Below are 17743 nucleotides of genomic sequence, written 5' to 3' on the forward strand. Positions count from 1 at the left end.
TATACATCTCTCAGCACCCAGCTTCCCCATGCTCTGATATACATCTCTCAGCACCCGGCTTTCCCATGGTCTGATATACATCTCTCAGCACCCAGCTTCCCCATGCTCTGCTATACATCTCTCAGCACCCAGCTTCCCCATGCTCTGCTATACATCTCTCAGCACCCGGCTTTCCCATGCTCTGATATACATCTCTCAGCACCCGGCTTTCCCATGCTCTGATATACATCTCTCAGCACTCAGCTTCCCCATACTCTGGTATACATCTCTCAGCACCCAGCTTTTCCATGCTCTGCTATACATCTCTCAGCACCCAGCTTTCCCATGCTCTGCTATACATCTCTCAGCACCCGGCTTTCCCATGCTCTGATATACATCTCTCAGCACCCAGCTTCCCCATGCTCTGCTATACATCTCTCAGCACCCGGCTTTCCCATGCTCTGATATACATCTCTCAGCACCCGGCTTTCCCATGCTCTGATATACATCTCTCAGCACCCAGCTTTCCCATGCTCTGATATACATCTCTCAGCACCCGGCTTTCCCATGCTCTGATATACATCTCTCAGCACCCGGCTTTCCCATGCTCTGGTAGACATCTCTCAGCACCCAGCTTCCCCATGCTCTGCTATACATCTCTCAGCACTCAGCTTCCCCATACTCTGATATACATCTCTCAGCACCCAGCTTCCCCATGCTCTGCTATACATCTCTCAGCATCCGGCTTTCCCATGCTCTGGTAGAAATCTCTCAGCACCCAGCTTCCCCATGCTCTGATATACATCTCTCAGCACCCAGCTTCCCCATGCTCTGCTATACATCTCTCAGCACCCAGCTTCCCCATGCTCTGCTATACATCTCTCAGCACTCAGCTTCCCCATACTCTGGTATACATCTCTCAGCACCCAGCTTTCCCATGCGCTGATATGGGAAAGCTGGGTGCTGATGGAAAGATGGATATCAGCTCATGGGAAGAGTAAAGTAAACCCCAGCACTCGAAGGAAGACAAAAAGGATTTATATGTGCAAGTGAATTTATTTACAGACACTGCAAAAGGAACCTAACCAGAGCAACAGCACCAACGTTTCGGCATAGAGCCTTTTTCAAGGTTGTTGCATCAATGGTCAGAGCAAGGAAGCACGGGTCTCCGAGAACAACCGGATGTGTACAGAGGTAAGGTTCCACACAATTGCAGCCTCTCTCTCTGCCACTCGTGCCAGCCTTGTACTCACACTGCAAGCGTCCATCCACCTCCCATAGTGACCCTGTCACCCCTTCACCAACCTTACCTCTCTGTACACATCCGGTTGTTCTCGGAGACCCGTGCTTCCTTGCTCTGACCATTGATGCAACAACCTTGAAAAAGGCTCTATGCCGAAACGTTGGTGCTGTTGCTCTGGTTAGGTTCCTTTTGCAGTGTCTGTAAATAAATTCACTTGTGCATATAAATCCTTTTTGTCTTCCTTCGAGTGCTGGGGTTTACTTTACTCTTTACCCCTAAGCACCCCTAGTGAGTGGTTGAGCCTGGAATCCCCTAATACTTGTATCAGATCATGGGAAAGCTGGGTGCTGTGGGTAAAAGCCAAGTGTCAGCGTCATTATCCCGTACCCCAAGTGTCGGTGTACATGGAGGGGAGCCCCGGTCCAAATTTTGCACCAAGACCCATGAAACTCTAGTTACGCCACTGAGGGGAGAGTATCGCAGTGAGGAGAAGATGCTGAATACCATGAAACTGGTGACAATGAGGAAATAACGTTTTGTTATGAAATCCCCGGGGTCTGATTCCTGCACAAAAGCTTCCGAATACGAGGAAAACAGACGCAGACTCAGAGAAGGTCACACACACTCCGGGACCCCTCAGTGATGGCCCCCCACAGGTCACACACACTCCGGGACCCCTCAGTGATGGCCGCGCTCCCCCCACAGGTCACACACACTCCGGGACCCCTCAGTGATGACCCCCCCACAGGTCACACACACTCCGGGACCCCTCAGTGATGACCCCCCCACAGGTCTCACACACTCCGGGACCCCTCAGTGATGTCCCCCCACAGGTCACACACACTCCGGGACCCTTCAGTGATGTCCCCCCACAGGTCTCACACACTCCGGGACCCCTCAGTGATGACCCCCCACAGGTCACACACACTCCGGGACCAATCAGTGATGACCCCCCACAGGTCACACACACTCCGGGACCAATCAGTGATGACCCCCCACAGGTCACACACACTCCGGGACCAATCAGTGATGTCCCCCCACAGGTCACACACACTCCGGGACCCCTCAGTGATGGCCGCGCTCCCCCCACAGGTCACACACACTCCGGGACCCCTCAGTGATGTCCCCCCACAGGTCACACACACTCCGGGACCCCTCAGTGATGTCCCCCCACAGGTCACACACACTCCGGGACCCCTCAGTGATGTCCCCCCACAGGTCACACACACTCCGGGACCCCTCAGTGATGACCCCCCACAGGTCACACACACTCCGGGACCCCTCAGTGATGGCCGCGCTCCCCCCACAGGTCACACACACTCCGGGACCCCTCAGTGATGACCCCCCACAGGTCACACACACTCCGGGACCCCTCAGTGATGGCCGCGCTCCCCCCACAGGTCACACACACTCCGGGACCCCTCAGTGATGACCCCCCACAGGTCACACACACTCCGGGACCCCTCAGTGATGACCCCCCACAGGTCACACACACTCCGGGACCCCTCAGTGATGACCCCCACAGGTCACACACACTCCGGGACCCCTCAGTGATGACCCCCCACAGGTCACACACACTCCGGGACCCCTCAGTGATGACCCCCCACAGGTCACACACACTCCGGGACCCCTCAGTGATGACCCCCCACAGGTCACACACACCCCGGGACCCCTCAGTGATGACCCCCCACAGGTCACACACACTCCGGGACCCCTCAGTGATGACCCCCCACAGGTCACACACACTCCGGGACCCCTCAGTGATGACCCCCCACAGGTCACACACACTCCGGGACCCCTCAGTGATGACCTCCCACAGGTCACACACACTCCGGGACCCCTCAGTGATGGCCGCGCTCCCCCCACAGGTCACAGAGGAGTCCCCGTCTCTACAGCCCGCGCTGCCCCTGCACAGAGGAGCCGGGGACACTCACAGCTGCAGCAATGAGGCCGCTTCTTCTGCTGGGATGTAGCGGAGGGGATGTGCGGGGTTTCCCGGGGCAGGCAGCGGGGGCCGCCTCTTGTGCTGAGGGCTCTCTGGCTCCGGAGAAATCCCAGTGGTGGGAGGAGCTCGGGCTGTTTCCTCCGCCCACTATTATCCTGCGGCCCCGCCCACTATAATCCTACGGCCCCGCCCACTATCATCCTGCGGCCCCGCCCCCGCTTCTATTATACACAACTCCAGGCCCCGGAGACTGAGGAGAGAATGTTACTTCCTGATATCAGCAATGGAGGCCCCGCCCCTTCTAGTCACATGGTCGTGACGTCACCAGAGTTCCCTCGAGCCACTGGGATTGAGCCGTTACCCTGGTTCCTCCGCACTGTGTGTGTTTCTTTCTGCTTCCGGTTCTCTCTACACGGTCCTGCCTCCTGCTGTCTGGGCTCCGGTACCGGCCCCGTGTTCTGCCTCCTGCTGTCTGGGCTCCGGTACCGGCCCCGTGTTCTGCCTCCCGCTGTCTGTGCTCCGGTACCGGCCCCGTGTTCTGCCTCCTGCTGTCTGTGCTCCGGTACCGGCCCCGTGTTCTGCCTCCTGCTGTTTGTGCTCCGGTACCGGCCCCGTGTTCTGCCTCCTGCTGTCTGGGCTCCGGTACCGGCCCCGTGTTCTGCCTCCTGCTGTCTGGGCTCCGGTACCGGCCCCGTGTTCTGCCTCCTGCTGTCTGGGCTCCGGTACCGGCCCCGTGTTCTGCCTCCCGCTGTCTGTGCTTCGGTACCGGCCCCGTGTTCTGCCTCCTGCTGTCTGGGCTCTTGTACCGGCCCCGTGTCCTGCCTCCTGCTGTCTGGGCTCCGGTACCGGCCCCGTGTTCTGCCTCCTGCTGTCTGGGCTCCGGTACCGGCCCCGTGTTCTGCCTCCTGCTGTCTGTGCTCCGGTACCGGCCCCGTGTTCTGCCTCCTGCTGTCTGTGCTCCGGTACCGGCCCCGTGTTCTGCCTCCTGCTGTCTGGGCTCCGGTACCGGCCCCGTGTTCTGCCTCCTGCTGTCTATGCTCCGGTACCGGCCCCGTGTTCTGCCTCCTGCTGTCTGGGCTCCGGTACCGGCCCCGTGTTCTGCCTCCTGCTGTCTGGGCTCCGGTACCGGCCCCGTGTTCTGCCTCCCGCTGTCTGTGCTCCGGTACCGGCCCCGTGTTCTGCCTCCTGCTGTCTGTGCTCCGGTACCGGCCCCGTGTTCTGCCTCCTGCTGTTTGTGCTCCGGTACCGGCCCCGTGTTCTGCCTCCTGCTGTCTGGGCTCCGGTACCGGCCCCGTGTTCTGCCTCCTGCTGTCTGTGCTCCGGTACCGGCCCCGTGTTCTGCCTCCTGCTGTTTGTGCTCCGGTACCGGCCCCGTGTTCTGCATCCTGCTGTCTGGGCTCCGGTACCGGCCCCGTGTTCTGCCTCCTGCTGTCTGTGCTCCGGTACCGGCCCCGTGTTCTGCCTCCTGCTGTCGGTGCTCCGGTACCGGCCCCGTGTTCTGCCTCCTGCTGTCTGTGCTCCGGTACCGGCGCCGTGTTCTGCCTCCTGCTGTCTGTGGTCCGGTACCGGCGCCGTGTTCTGCCTCCCGCTGTCTGTGGTCCGGTACCGGCCCCGTGTTCTGCCTCCCGCTGTCTGTGCTCCGGTACCGGCCCCGTGTTCTGCCTCCCGCTGTCTGTGCTCCGGTACCGGCCCCGTGTTCTGCCTCCTGCTGTCGGTGCTCCGGTACCGGCCCCGTGTTCTGCCTCCTGCTGTCTGTGCTCCGGTACCGGCCCCGTGTTCTGCCTCCCGCTGTCTGTGCTCCGGTACCGGCCCCGTGTTCTGCCTTCTGCTGTCTGTGCTCCGGTCCCGGCCACGTGTTCTGCCTCCTGCTGTCTGTGCTCCGGTACCGGCCCCGTGTTCTGCCTCCTGCTGTCTGTGCTCCGGTACCGGCCCTGTGTTCTGCCTTCTGCTGTCTGTGCTCCGGTCCCGGCCACGTGTTCTGCCTCCTGCTGTCTGTGCTCCGGTACCGGCCCCGTGTTCTGCCTCCTGCTGTCTGTGCTCCGGTACCGGCCCCGTGTTCTGCCTCCTGCTGTCTGGGCTCCGGTACCGGCCCCGTGTTCTGCCTCCTGCTGTCTGGGCTCCGGTACCGGCCCCGTGTTCTGCCTCCTGCTGTCTGGGCTCCGGTACCGGCCCCGTGTTCTGCCTCCTGCTGTCTGGGCTCCGGTACCGGCCCCGTGTCCTGCCTCCCGCTGTCGGTGCACTGGTACCGGCCCCGTGTTCTGCCTCCCGCTGTCTGTGCTCCGGTACCGGCGCCGTGTTCTGCCTCCCGCTGTCTGTGCTCCGGTACCGGCGCCGTGTTCTGCCTCCCGCTGTCTGGGCTCCGGTACCGGCCCCGTGTTCTGCCTCCTGCTGTCTGGGCTCCGGTACCGGCCCCGTGTTCTGCCTCCTGCTGTCTGGGCTCCGGTACCGGCCCCGTGTTCTGCCTCCTGCTGTCTGGGCTCCGGTACCGGCCCCGTGTTCTGCCTCCTGCTGTCTGGGCTCCGGTACCGGCCCCGTGTTCTTCCTCCTGCTGTCGGTGCTCCGGTACCGGCCCCGTGTTCTGCCTCCTGCTGTCTGGGCTCCGGTACCGGCCCCGTGTTCTGCCTCCTGCTGTTGGTGCTCCGGTACCGGCCCCGTGTTCTGCCTCCTGCTGTCTGGGCTCCGGTACCGGCCCCGTGTTCTGCCTCCTGCTGTCTGGGCTCCGGTACCGGCCCCGTGTTCTGCCTCCTGCTGTCTGGGCTCCGGTACCGGCCCCGTGTTCTGCCTCCTGCTGTCTGGGCTCCGGTACCGGCCCCGTGTTCTGCCTCCTGCTGTCTGGGCTCCGGTACCGGCCCCGTGTTCTGCCTCCTGCTGTCGGTGCTCCGGTACCGGCCCCGTGTTCTGCCTCCTGCTGTCTGGGCTCCGGTACCGGCCCCGTGTTCTGCCTCCTGCTGTCGGTGCTCCGGTACCGGCCCCGTGTTCTGCCTCCTGCTGTCTGGGCTCCGGTACCGGCCCCGTGTTCTGCCTCCTGCTGTCTGGGCTCCGGTACCGGCCCCGTGTTCTGCCTTCTGCTGTCTGTGCTCCGGTACCGGCCCCGTGTTCTGCCTCCTGCTGTCGAGGCTCCGGTACCGGCGCCGTGTTCTGCCTCCTCTGATCCACAATCCCAGACTCCCCGTCCTGTCAGACTTCACCTCAGGCCTAAGGCCCGCAATACACATTTGTGCCTCCGGTACGGGTTTGGCACGTTTTTGCACGTACCGGAGACACGGAGACAAATGTTACCCTATGGGAGAAGGCACACACACGCAAAATCACATGGAACATGTGTCCGTGTGGTTAGTACCTGTGTGCGTTTTCCCACACGGCCGACATGTCTGTTTTTGGCCGTCAGCACGCAGGCATGGGTCTGTGCCTGCACGGACGGAACACGTAGCATGTCCATGTTCAGCACGTACCGTCCATGTGCATTTTTAAACGAGCGATGTCGGGCTTTTTTTTGTTAAATGTCAGTTACCTTTTTTTTCTGCTGTTTGCAGTCATCATCCCTTTGGCGCTCGGTCTACATCTTCCCCTGTCTCATACTCACCGATCCCCGATCACCAGCGCGGCGAGGAACAGCTGTGCCAAAGATACGCAGCTTCAATTAATATGAAAAAGCCGGCCGCTCATTAATCAATCTACTATTCCCTGCTTCCCCTGCCCACCGGTGCCTATGATTGGTTGCAGTTAGACAAGCCCACACTCTGAGTGACAGCTGTATCACGGCAACCAATCACAGCCGCCGGTGGGAGTGTCTATACTGTTCAGTAAAATAAATAATTAAAAAAAAAAACAGCGTGCGGTCCCCCCTAATTTTTATACCAACCAGGGTAAAGTCACACGGCTGAAGGCTGGTATTCTCAGGATGGGGAGCCCCACGTTATGGGGAGCCCCCCAGTGTAACAATATCAGCCAGCAGCCGCCCAGAATTGCCGCATACATTAGATTTAGGCCTAAAACACCCTTCCGTGTAAAAAACGTACATGTCTCGTGTTCCGGTCCGTGTTCCGGTTTTTATGGGTGTTTCTCCGATACGTATGACATCCGTGTGATGGCGTATGCTTGCCGTGTGTGCGTGTGGAATGTCCGTGTATGCGTACGTGTAATGTCCATGTGAAATGTTCCGTGTGTGATGCACAATGTCGGTTGACAGCAGACAGCGTCGCGCGATGAGAATGAACTTGGGTGAACTTCACCCGACTTCACTGTCATACCGCGGCTCTGTCTGTGTCGCGTACTGATTAGCAGTCACCCGTGAAGGACTCACCGGTGGCCGCTAATCCCCTGAGTGACTGAAGTGAGCAACGAGATTAGCGCTGCCGTTGTTTAGGTTACCCTCGGCAAGCTGGAGTCCTCCCCCCGAGACCGTAACTCACCTGTTACTTCTTCGCTGTCACTCGGGCGACTTGCTGTCACAGTTGGAGGATCCAGCGATGGCCGCGAGTTACCTGAGTGACGTCATGGCTGATCACGTGACTCACCTCAGTTGCTGCGTGGAGCTGTCAGGAGCGGTGGTGTTCTGCAGCTCCTGTCACCTTCATGTAGCAGAGCTGGAAGCGACACGGGACCTCCGTGGATTACGCCGGACATGGATGGGTTTTTGGGGTTAAATAAAGTGGTGAACGGGGGTATTAGTGTTTATTATTGCAAATAAAGGATTTTATCGGGTGTATGTGTTTATTTACTGTAACTTACAGGTTAATCATGGAAGGTATCTCGGGGAGACGCCTGCCATGATTAATCTAGGACTTATTGGTAGCTATGGGCTGCCATTAACTCCTTATTACCCTGATTGCCAACGCACCAGGGCAATTCGGAATGAGCCGGGTAAAGTCCCAGGACTGTCGCATCGAATGGATGCGGCAATTCCGGGCGGCTGCTGGCTGATATTTTTAGGCTGCGGGGCTCCCCATCCTGAGAATACCAGCCTTCAGCCGTGTGGCTTTACCCTGGCTGGTATCAAAATGAGGGGAAACGCACGTCGTTTTTTGTTTTAAATTATTTATTTTACAGCACAGTATAGACCCGCCCACTGGCGGTTGTGATTGGTTGCAGTGAGACAGCTGTCACTCAGCGTGTGGGCGTGTCTAACTGTAACCAATCATAGGCACCGGTGGGCGGGGGAAGCAGTGAATACGAGATTGAATAATGGGCGGCCGGCATTTTCTAATTAATTGAAGCCGCGTATCTTTGGCACAGCTGTTCTTCGCTGCGCTGATGATCGGGGATCGGTGAGTATGAGACGGGAAGATACAGACCGAGCGTCAAAGGGATGATGACTGAGAACAGCAGAAAAAAAGGTAAGTAGACTGACATTTAACAAAAAAAAAGCCCGACATCGCTCGTTGAAAAACGCACACTGACGGTACGTGCTGAACATGGATATGCTACGTGTTCCGACCGTGCAGGCACGGACCCATTGACTTTAGCGGGTCCGTGCCTGCGTGCTGACCGCCAAAAACTGACATGTCGGCCTTGTGGGAAAACACACACACGTACTAACCACACGGACACCCGTTCCGTGTGATTTTACGTGTGTGTGCCTTCTCCCATAGGGTAATGTTTGTCAACATGTCTCCGTGCCGCTGGTACGTGCAAAAAGTACCAAACACGTACCGGAGGCACGGATGTGTATTGCGGGCCTTAGGCAGCTGCTCCTCTCCTCACAACATCCCGCCTAAACCACCAAACACAGACTGTGGGGGGAGGACGAGTCCAAGAGCCACAGATCACAGGGGGATTGTCTGCTAAACCACAGTGTGCGGCCTCTTTCACACATCCGTGTGTCTGGTACGTGTTTGATCCTTTTCCTCATGTACCGAAGACACGGGCACACATAGACCCATTAAAATCAATGGGTCTGCGCTCACGTGCGTGTTCTGCCATGGACCGTGTGGAGCATACGTGTGTCCGTGTGCTCCACACGTCAACATGTCCGTTTTTCTCCGGCATCACGGGTGTCACACGGAGCGCAAACGGACCACACGGAGGTGTTCCGTGTGACACGTGCCTGGAGACAACACACGTGTTTGAGAAAAAAAAAACCCCTTTACTCCCCTTCTCCAACCCTCCTGTCTCTGCCGCTGCTGTCACTTGCTGCCGACCGCCGTTCATTATGCTCATTGCATATTCACTTCACTGCGGCCGGAAGCAGCAGCGGGGAGTCGGCAGGACCGGAGACCGCGGATCAGCACCACAGACAGCGACGCCAGGGACAGGTGCGCAGAAAGTTCCCGTTCTCCGTGTGTTATCACGGAGAACACATGTGAGCCATAAACACGGCTCACTGAGGGCAAAACGCACCTTTGACACGTCCGTGAAAAACGTGCGTGGTTTTTCACGGATGTGTGAAAGAGGCCTAATGCAGGAGCGGAGCGCGAGTGTGTAATGTGCAGGGGGCGGAGCCGCATGTGTAATGTGGGGGCGGAGCCTCGTGTCTAGGGGGCAGAGCTGTCGGGTTTCTATAGTTGCGTGGTGGTTACGGCTGTAGTAGACACCTGCGTCCATCATTTTCACCCCATGACCTCACATATTGATCCGGAGGCTAAACCCCCGTGGGGCAGAGACGGTAAGAGCCACATTAGGGGGGGAAAATCCTCTCCAGCTCCACATCCGGCATCAGACGCGCTCCCAAGGTGACAAAAAATGATAGCGACTTCTGTGCTGTCCCCTCATATTTGTACATTGTAATAAGATCGCCCCTAAGCCTTCGCTTTTCCAGACTGAACACCCCCAGTTTAATAACCCGTCTTCTGCACCCCCCATTCCTGTAATAGCCTTGGTCGCTCTTCTCTGCACCCGCTCTGGTTGAGTTCTGTTCTTATACACCGGAGACCACAATTGTACCCAGTATCCTCAGTGCGGTCGCACTAGTGACCTGTATAGGGGTAACACTAGGATCTTCTCATGAGCATCTCTGCCTCATTAATACAGCCCATTATTTATTAGCCTTGGCAGCAGCTGCCTGACACTGGCCAGTGAACTGGAGTTTGCCATACACCCATACACTCAAGTGTTTCTAAGGCCCCCTTCACACGTCCGTGAAACACGAGCGTGATTTTCACGGACGTGTCAAGGGTGCGTGTTCCCCCCCATGCGCCGTGTTTGTGGCACATGCGTGTTCTCTTTGTGTTATATGTCATAACACACGGAGAACGGAAAGCCCCGCCTTACCTTTTTCTTCCGGAGCTGTCTGTGGAGCTGACTGACAGCGTCCGGCACAGGCCACACCCCACTGACGCTGTTTCCGGCCCCCAGTGAAGATGATGCGTTGTTCAAATTCACTCTGGGACGGATGCAGGTGACAGCCGCGGCAGAGACTGCAGCACTCATGGAGGTGAGTGTGTTTTTTTTATTTTTTTAAATGACACGTGTGTTTCTCCGGCGCGTGTCACGTGGGCCCGCATCTACACTACTTCCGTGTGGTACGTGTGCGGGACCGTGCTGCCGGAGAAACACGGACATGCATCTGTGCGGAGCACACAGCACACGTCTGCTCCACACAGAGGCACGGGCCACTGGCAGAACACGTGCGTGCACATATACCCATTGATTTTAATGGGTATACGTGTGCCCGTGTCTCCGGTACATATGGGCATGGACCTAGCACGTACCGGAGACACAGACGTGTGAAGGGGGCCTCAGTGACAGTTTTACCCAGTGTTTGATGATTGAGTACATAGTTATACATTTTATTTCCTCTGCCCAAGTGCAGGACCTTACAATTATCCACAAGCTTCCGACCTACACAAATCCCTCTGCAATATTACATTATCCTCCTCTGTATTAATTACCGTGCATAGTTTAGTATCATCTGCAAATATTGAATTTCTACTCTCAATTCCCCCTACAAGGTCATTAATAAATATATTTAAAAAAAAAAAAGAGGGCCCAATACTAATCCCTGTAGTGTCCACTGTTACCTGTGACACAGTCCGGTGTGTTCCATTAATAATCCCTTTGTTTCCTATCACTGAGCCAGGTCTTATCCCAGTTACACATATTTTCCCCTAGCCCCATTAATCTCATTTTATGTGACAATCTTTGTGTGGCACTGTGTCATACGCCTTTGAAATATCCATACAGAACATCCCCTGCATTTCCCTGCTCCAGTCTGGAACTTACCTCCTCATAGAAGCTGATCAGATTAGTCTGACAGGACGGATCCTTCATAAACCCATGCTGATACTGGGTCATGAGGTTATTTTTCTTCAGATTCTCCAAGATTGAATCTTATAGAAAACCCTCAAGGATTTTATGCACCGTAGAGGTTACATTTACCGGCCTATAATTACCAGGCTCAGGTTTTAAGCCATTTTTGAGTATTGGCCCCACATTTGCTATGTGCCAGTCATTTGGTACAGACCCTGTTATTATGGAATCTGTGAATATTAGTAATAATGGTTGTTACGGTCGCTGTGGGGCGCGAACGTCCAGGGGTGGATCCATGGGACCATGCCCCAGACTGTGTGGTGCACCAACGGAAGGCCTAAATGCATGGCAGCCAGGAACCAGTATTAATAGTCTCTTAATGGCCGATAATTTAGTTCACAGTTGCAGCATGGAGATGGCGGTACAGAGCTGATGACACAGATGCGGCGGCACAGCAGTGAAGGCTCAGATGTGGCGGCACAGCAGTGATGGCGTGTCGGCAAAGGGTATTGGCTCAGTTGTGACACAGTGGCAATGGTTCGGGCGTGTCGGCACATGGGTAATGGCTCAGGTGTGGCGGCACAGCGATGACAGCACAGGTGTGTCGGCACATGGGTAATGGCTCAGGTGTGGCGGCACATGGGTAATGGCTCAGGTGTGGCGGCACAGCGGTGACAGCTCAGGCGTGTCAGCACAAGGATAGTAGAGAGACGGCTCTAGGACGAGACCGCTTAGATTCACAGGGACTAAGCACAGTAACGTACAGGGACCTGACTACTAGCAACGAGCTATAGGCAACGTTGCTCAGGCGCCTCCTGTCATGGGAGGCGGATTTTATTACCTTTTACGGTAATAGTAAAAAAACAGTATTTTTCAGCTCACCCAATCTTGTACAATCAGGAGGTACTTGGAAGCTCATGGTCCCAGGTGGTGCAAGGAAATAGATTTCGGCCAAAAATCCAAAAAGAGAAAATTTTCAGCGTCCAAAGTCCAGAATTATAAAAAATCCATAACTTTATTATCAAAATAGAAATCACTTCATGTTAAAAACATAGATCCAATGTAGCAATGAAAGAGGACATGTTTCAGATATCATCCTTATTCAACATCTGTCCAGCTAGAGAATAAGGTCATTGATACATCTGTATATCTGTTTGTAACCACGGCTTATCTGTGCTTCTGACATATATATTCTGTAAACTCCGTCTTGTATATAATGTATTATCTAGTGTGCCTTTTAAGACGATTAAATATATAATTTAATCTTGGGTGTTTCTTTTATCTCGATTCCAAATTCCATGTCTGTGCGCTCGTTTTAGTATTACATGCTACCTGGGCTGGTTTCTGGCCTGATATAGTCCTGCTAACAGACCAGGCCTATATCTAGCGAGGAACTGGTGGCAGTCTACCGCACTGTACCAGACAGGCAGAATTCTGCTCCACAGGGGCTAGTGGAAAGTTCCTGTCAAGCCTGTTGGGGTTGTGGGAAAGCTGGGGGCCGTGCCCGAGGTTGTGCCGGTGACTCTGTTCCCCTTCCCATGCCTCCTACTGCCCGTGGGGACAGGAAGTGTCAGTGTTGTATTGTGCCAAGCGGACCTTATGTACCCCTGTGGGCGCGGAACGTCACATGTTGGCTGAAGTGACGAGGCCATATTGCATGGCTCTGACGTATTATAGACATCAGGGTTGCGCTGGGAGGTGCGGTTTCGTCACAAATTGATAGATCGCTTCCAAGCGAGAGACATCTAAGTGAGTTCCTCGGCCCGGTTCATGACAGCACCATTATCACACACTGCCTTCCCTGGATAGCTGTGTTGACTGCATTCTCCAATGCATTTTAATTTCCACACTGCCTGATTGTGTTGAGCCCTGGCTGAGTTGTATGGAGGTGGGGGGGGATTGTCTCTGCACTGTTGCAACGTGTGTTACATTAAGGGAGAGGTTGAGAGCGCAGGTGGGGACACTAGAGGAGGTGGAGGAGGCGGAAGCAGTGGAGGAAGTTATACAGAGGTTTGTCCCACAAGCCTTATGCCGGCGTCACACGGGACGATCTATCGTGCGATCGCACGAGCGATCGTACCCGCCCCCATCGTTTGTGCGTCACGGGCAATTAGTTGCTCATGACGCACAAAGTTAACCCCCCCGTCACACGTACTTCCCGGATGACATCGCTGTGGGCGGCAAACATCCTCTTCCTGAAGGGGGAGGGACGTTCGGCGTCACAGCGATGTCACACAGCGGCCGGCCAGTAGAAGCAGAGGGGTGGAGATGAGCGGGACGTAACATCCCGCCCCCCTCCTTCGTTCTGCATTGCCGGCGGGACGCAGGTAAGCTGCAGTTCATCGTTCCTGGGGTGTCACACGTAGCGATGTGTTGCCTCGGGAACGATGAACAACCGAAGCACAGAAGGAGGACCGATATTTTGAAAATGAACGACATGTCAACGAGCAACGATAAGGTATTTTTGCTCGTTCACAGACGTTCAGAGGTGTCACACGGTACGATATGTCAAACTATGCCGGATGTGCGTCACTAACGACGTGACCCCGATGGCATATCGCCTGATATATCGTACCGTGTGACGCCGGCATTAGAGATTCCAGGACTTGTGGAGCAGCCCTTCCCACCTGCCCCAGCAGTCACCAGAGTCGCCCAGAGAGCGAGATGTAATGCCCCCAGGCCATGCTTGCTCGTCCAGGTGTCAGTGGTTAAGTGCACCCTGTCTGAGGCCCCCTTCACACGTCCGTGAAACACGTGCGTGTTTGTTCCGTTTCCGTATATACCGGAGACACGGACAAACATGCACCAATATTAATCTATCATTGAGGTCACACGTGCATTATTCCATAAGGTATGTGATTCCGTTTTGCACGGAAGCATGTCAGTTTTTTTTCTATATATATATATATATATTAAGCAAAATACATAAGTGTCTGACTAACCCTCCTGCCTGGAAGACCCATCATCTCTGGGATTGGTTCACTTACTGAAAACCTGGCGGCATATGTTGATTCCATTATGAAGTCGCATGTTTTTAATCTGAAAAGCTACCTTAGGGATTCTCCTCATCTTATAGATATCCTAAAGAGTGTCACATGGAGGGATTCGTTTCTTTTTGTGACCTTAGATATCGCATCCCTTTACACGAATATTTCTCACGACCTTGGGCTTGAATGCTTCAAACAGTTTCTAGAGGTAGATGATCGCCTACCTGCTGCACAAAAGAATTTTGTCTTGGACAGTATGGAATTTATTTCCAAGAACAACTTTTTCACATTCCAAGATAAGATCTACCATCAATGCTGTGGCGTAGCCATGGGCTCGAAAGCTGCACCCACTTTTGCAAATCTAGTAATGGGGCTTTTTGAGATGCAGCATGTTTACTCCTCCGAACTTTTCAAACATGTGGTGACTTATAAGAGGTACATAGATGACCTATTCTTAATCTGGGACAACACTGACAATAACCTCTCTATTTTTCTAGAGGGTATAGTGAACAATGCTTGGGGTCTGAGGTTCTCACCTACTGTGAACCAGTCCTCCATTGACTTCCTAGACCTTACTATTTCACATACTGAGGGTTCAATCCTGACAAAAACCTTTTTCAAAAAAGTAGATTGCAATGGTTACATTAATTTTAACAGTAACCATTATAACAAATGGCTGCTTAACATCCCCAAAAACCAATACCAGAGAGTCAGGAGAAACTGCACATTAGATGGTGATTTCAAGGATCAAGCCTTGGTCCTGAAGGAAAGGTTTCTGAATAAAAGATACCCTCTGCCTGTTATTAAGAAAGCGTATCAGACTAATAGGCATCAGGTTCTAGATGTTCCTTCCAGCACAACCGTGTTGTCAAATGTTAAACCCGTTTCCAAAAATGAGTTTTCATCGAATTTTCTTACCACGTTCAGTTGTGATAGTGATGCTATTAGGGGAATACTAAAGAAACACTGGTCTGTACTTCATAATGACCCTTTTCTCAAGAATGTTTTACCCCCCCTCCCTGGAATCACGTTTCGTAGGGCCTCCAACTTAAAGAACCAGTTGGCACCAAGTAGATTGAGGAGTCCTTCCAACATTATCAGTACCAGTAAACCTTTGGGAAGCTATAGATGTATGGCTAAAAATTGTTTATGCTGTAAATCGATACAACATGGTAGGGTCAGTTTTGGGTCTGACCTGGGAGATACTTTTTTCCCTATACAAGGACACCTTAACTGTCAATCAGATTATGTTATCTATTTGATCGAGTGTGATTGCAATAAGCGGTATGTGGGGAGGACGACCCAAGCCCTGCATAATAGAATTAATTCTCACAGGCACAATATCAAGGTGGGATATATGCTACATGGATTATCCCGGCACACTACTATATATCATAACAAAAAAATTGAGTTAAAAGTCACTCCAATCGAGCAGATACCCACCCATAATCCCAATAGGATGGAGATCTTAAATAAAAAAGAAACCTACTGGATCTACAAACTCAACACCTTAAAACCTCGGGGCCTTAATGAGGTAACTGATTTATTTAACTGACATTGTTTATCATGTTTTTAAACTGTATTTATTTTCCACATATATATATATGGATTTTTTTACCTCCCTTCCTTTTATGCAATTTTAACTATTTTTATCTTGTATTTTCTTATCTACGATAATTTATACATATCTCACCTTTGGCCGTTCAGATATGGGATATTAATATTTATTTAATATTTATTTAATTTTATTATATTTTTATACATTTAAAATATATATTTTATATACATATTTTTGATCATAGTTTTCATTATCATTGTCCTCTATGGACCTGGGCCCATGTGCTCTATATTTGGGCCTCTTATTATAGTATGTGTTATATGACATATGCAATTATATAGGTGTACATATGTTTTTACACTATTGTGGTTATATAGTTGCTCAGACCTTTTTTTCCCACGCTCTTGCCCTATAGTACACTGCGGTCATGAGCCTTTGCCCGTGAGCTATTACTGTCGGGGTTTCTATGTTCCCATGTTTTGCACACTCAACTACACTTGCTCTTACCTGAGGTTCAATCCACATCGGTTTTCACTTGATTTTCATTCCCCTTTGGTGGCGGCAGAGACTGATGCTGACGCTCTTCCATCTCTGCTTAAGCACAGTATGCACTTGATGTTTCATGCACCCGTACCTCTCCGGGTTCTACACTGTTTCATGTTCATTTTTTCATATTATATGGACATGTCATGCATATACACTGTTTAATTATTATCATTATGTATTTTATTTTTTACACACATCCCGTTTTTTCATGCAACATGTAATGGGTGTGATTCACAATTTACAGAGGTGTTTTTTGACATTCATGTGTTTGATATTTTTTTTTTTTTATTGTTTCTATGTAAACGTCATAGCTGACAACGTGGCAGCCTTTTCCCGCCGTTTTTTTCTGAAGGGGGTGGTCCCTATGATGTCATTTTCACTACTTATGATGTGTCTGATCTCTGTGGAACAGATTTGATGTTATTTTTAACCTGATGGTCCTGAGGAAGGGAGCAGGTGCTCCAGAAACGCGTAGACCTGTATGAAAATAAAGTGACATTGGTCTTCATCATCTGAATGAGTGATCTGTTGGCGCGGCAATTGAACACCCTTCTCTATTGCTCTCTGATGTCTGCCACTGGGTGGCTGCAGCCGTGGATCTTGTTTTACATGCACTTATAGTAGTTGTGACTGTCACAACTACATCAGGTGAGTGAGTTTACTCCCCCTTCCCCACCCCACATATATCGGGGTAAGACCCTATTTGCGCTTTTTTGTCCACAGCCTCCTTCTATAAAAATACAGTTACTGAAAGCCCTCAAAATCGCACGTTGAAAACCCAATAAATGAATGGTTTGCTGCCTACTCCTCTGCCACCTCTTCCACCGACACCGCCACGTCCACCTGAACCTTCTCCACTTTGACCTCTTCCGGGTTCCTTTTTTCTGTTTTTCTTGGATTCCAGCTGCAGCTAAGTAATGTTTAAAGTGTAAGGCTATGTGCGCACTTTGCATTTTTTCGCGCGTTTCTGCAGCGTTTTGAGCTGCAGCGTTTTAATGCAAAATTGCTTGCGTTTTGATTTCCAGTCAAAGTCTATGGGAAATAGGGCTTTCTTGTGCGCACGTTGCTTTTACAATCGCAGCGTTTTAGTTGCTTAAAATTTGTCAAAAACTCTGCATTTGAAGAAGCAGCATGTCAATTGTTTTTGCCATTTTGGCTGCGTTCTTCACCCTTTGAAATCAATGGGTTGTAGAAAATCGTTGCCAAAATGTTAAGCAGTGCGTTTGCATTGCATTATTTTTGCGATCCGCATGGTTTTTTAACATAACAAAGGCAGGTCTTTCGTCTTTCTCTCTGTC

At 52.4% G+C, this 17743-nt stretch overlaps 2 protein-coding genes across 2 annotated transcripts in view; one reads left to right on the forward strand and one right to left on the reverse strand.

Moving 5' to 3' along the window:
• The window catches only part of LOC142257438 (uncharacterized), an 82914-nt gene extending 79583 nt beyond the window's left edge, over positions 1-3331 (reverse strand). Inside the window, exon 1 of the mRNA XM_075329552.1 lies at positions 3157-3331. The gene's annotated coding sequence lies outside the window, so the exon portion shown is untranslated. The remainder of the gene's footprint in view (positions 1-3156) is intronic.
• The window catches only part of LOC142257384 (uncharacterized), a 349194-nt gene that overhangs the window by 224659 nt on the left and 106792 nt on the right, over positions 1-17743 (forward strand). The gene's annotated exons all lie outside the window — the stretch shown is intronic.

This window comes from Anomaloglossus baeobatrachus, chromosome 1 (assembly GCF_048569485.1).
Source record: "Anomaloglossus baeobatrachus isolate aAnoBae1 chromosome 1, aAnoBae1.hap1, whole genome shotgun sequence".
Classification (NCBI taxonomy): domain Eukaryota; kingdom Metazoa; phylum Chordata; class Amphibia; order Anura; family Aromobatidae; genus Anomaloglossus; species Anomaloglossus baeobatrachus.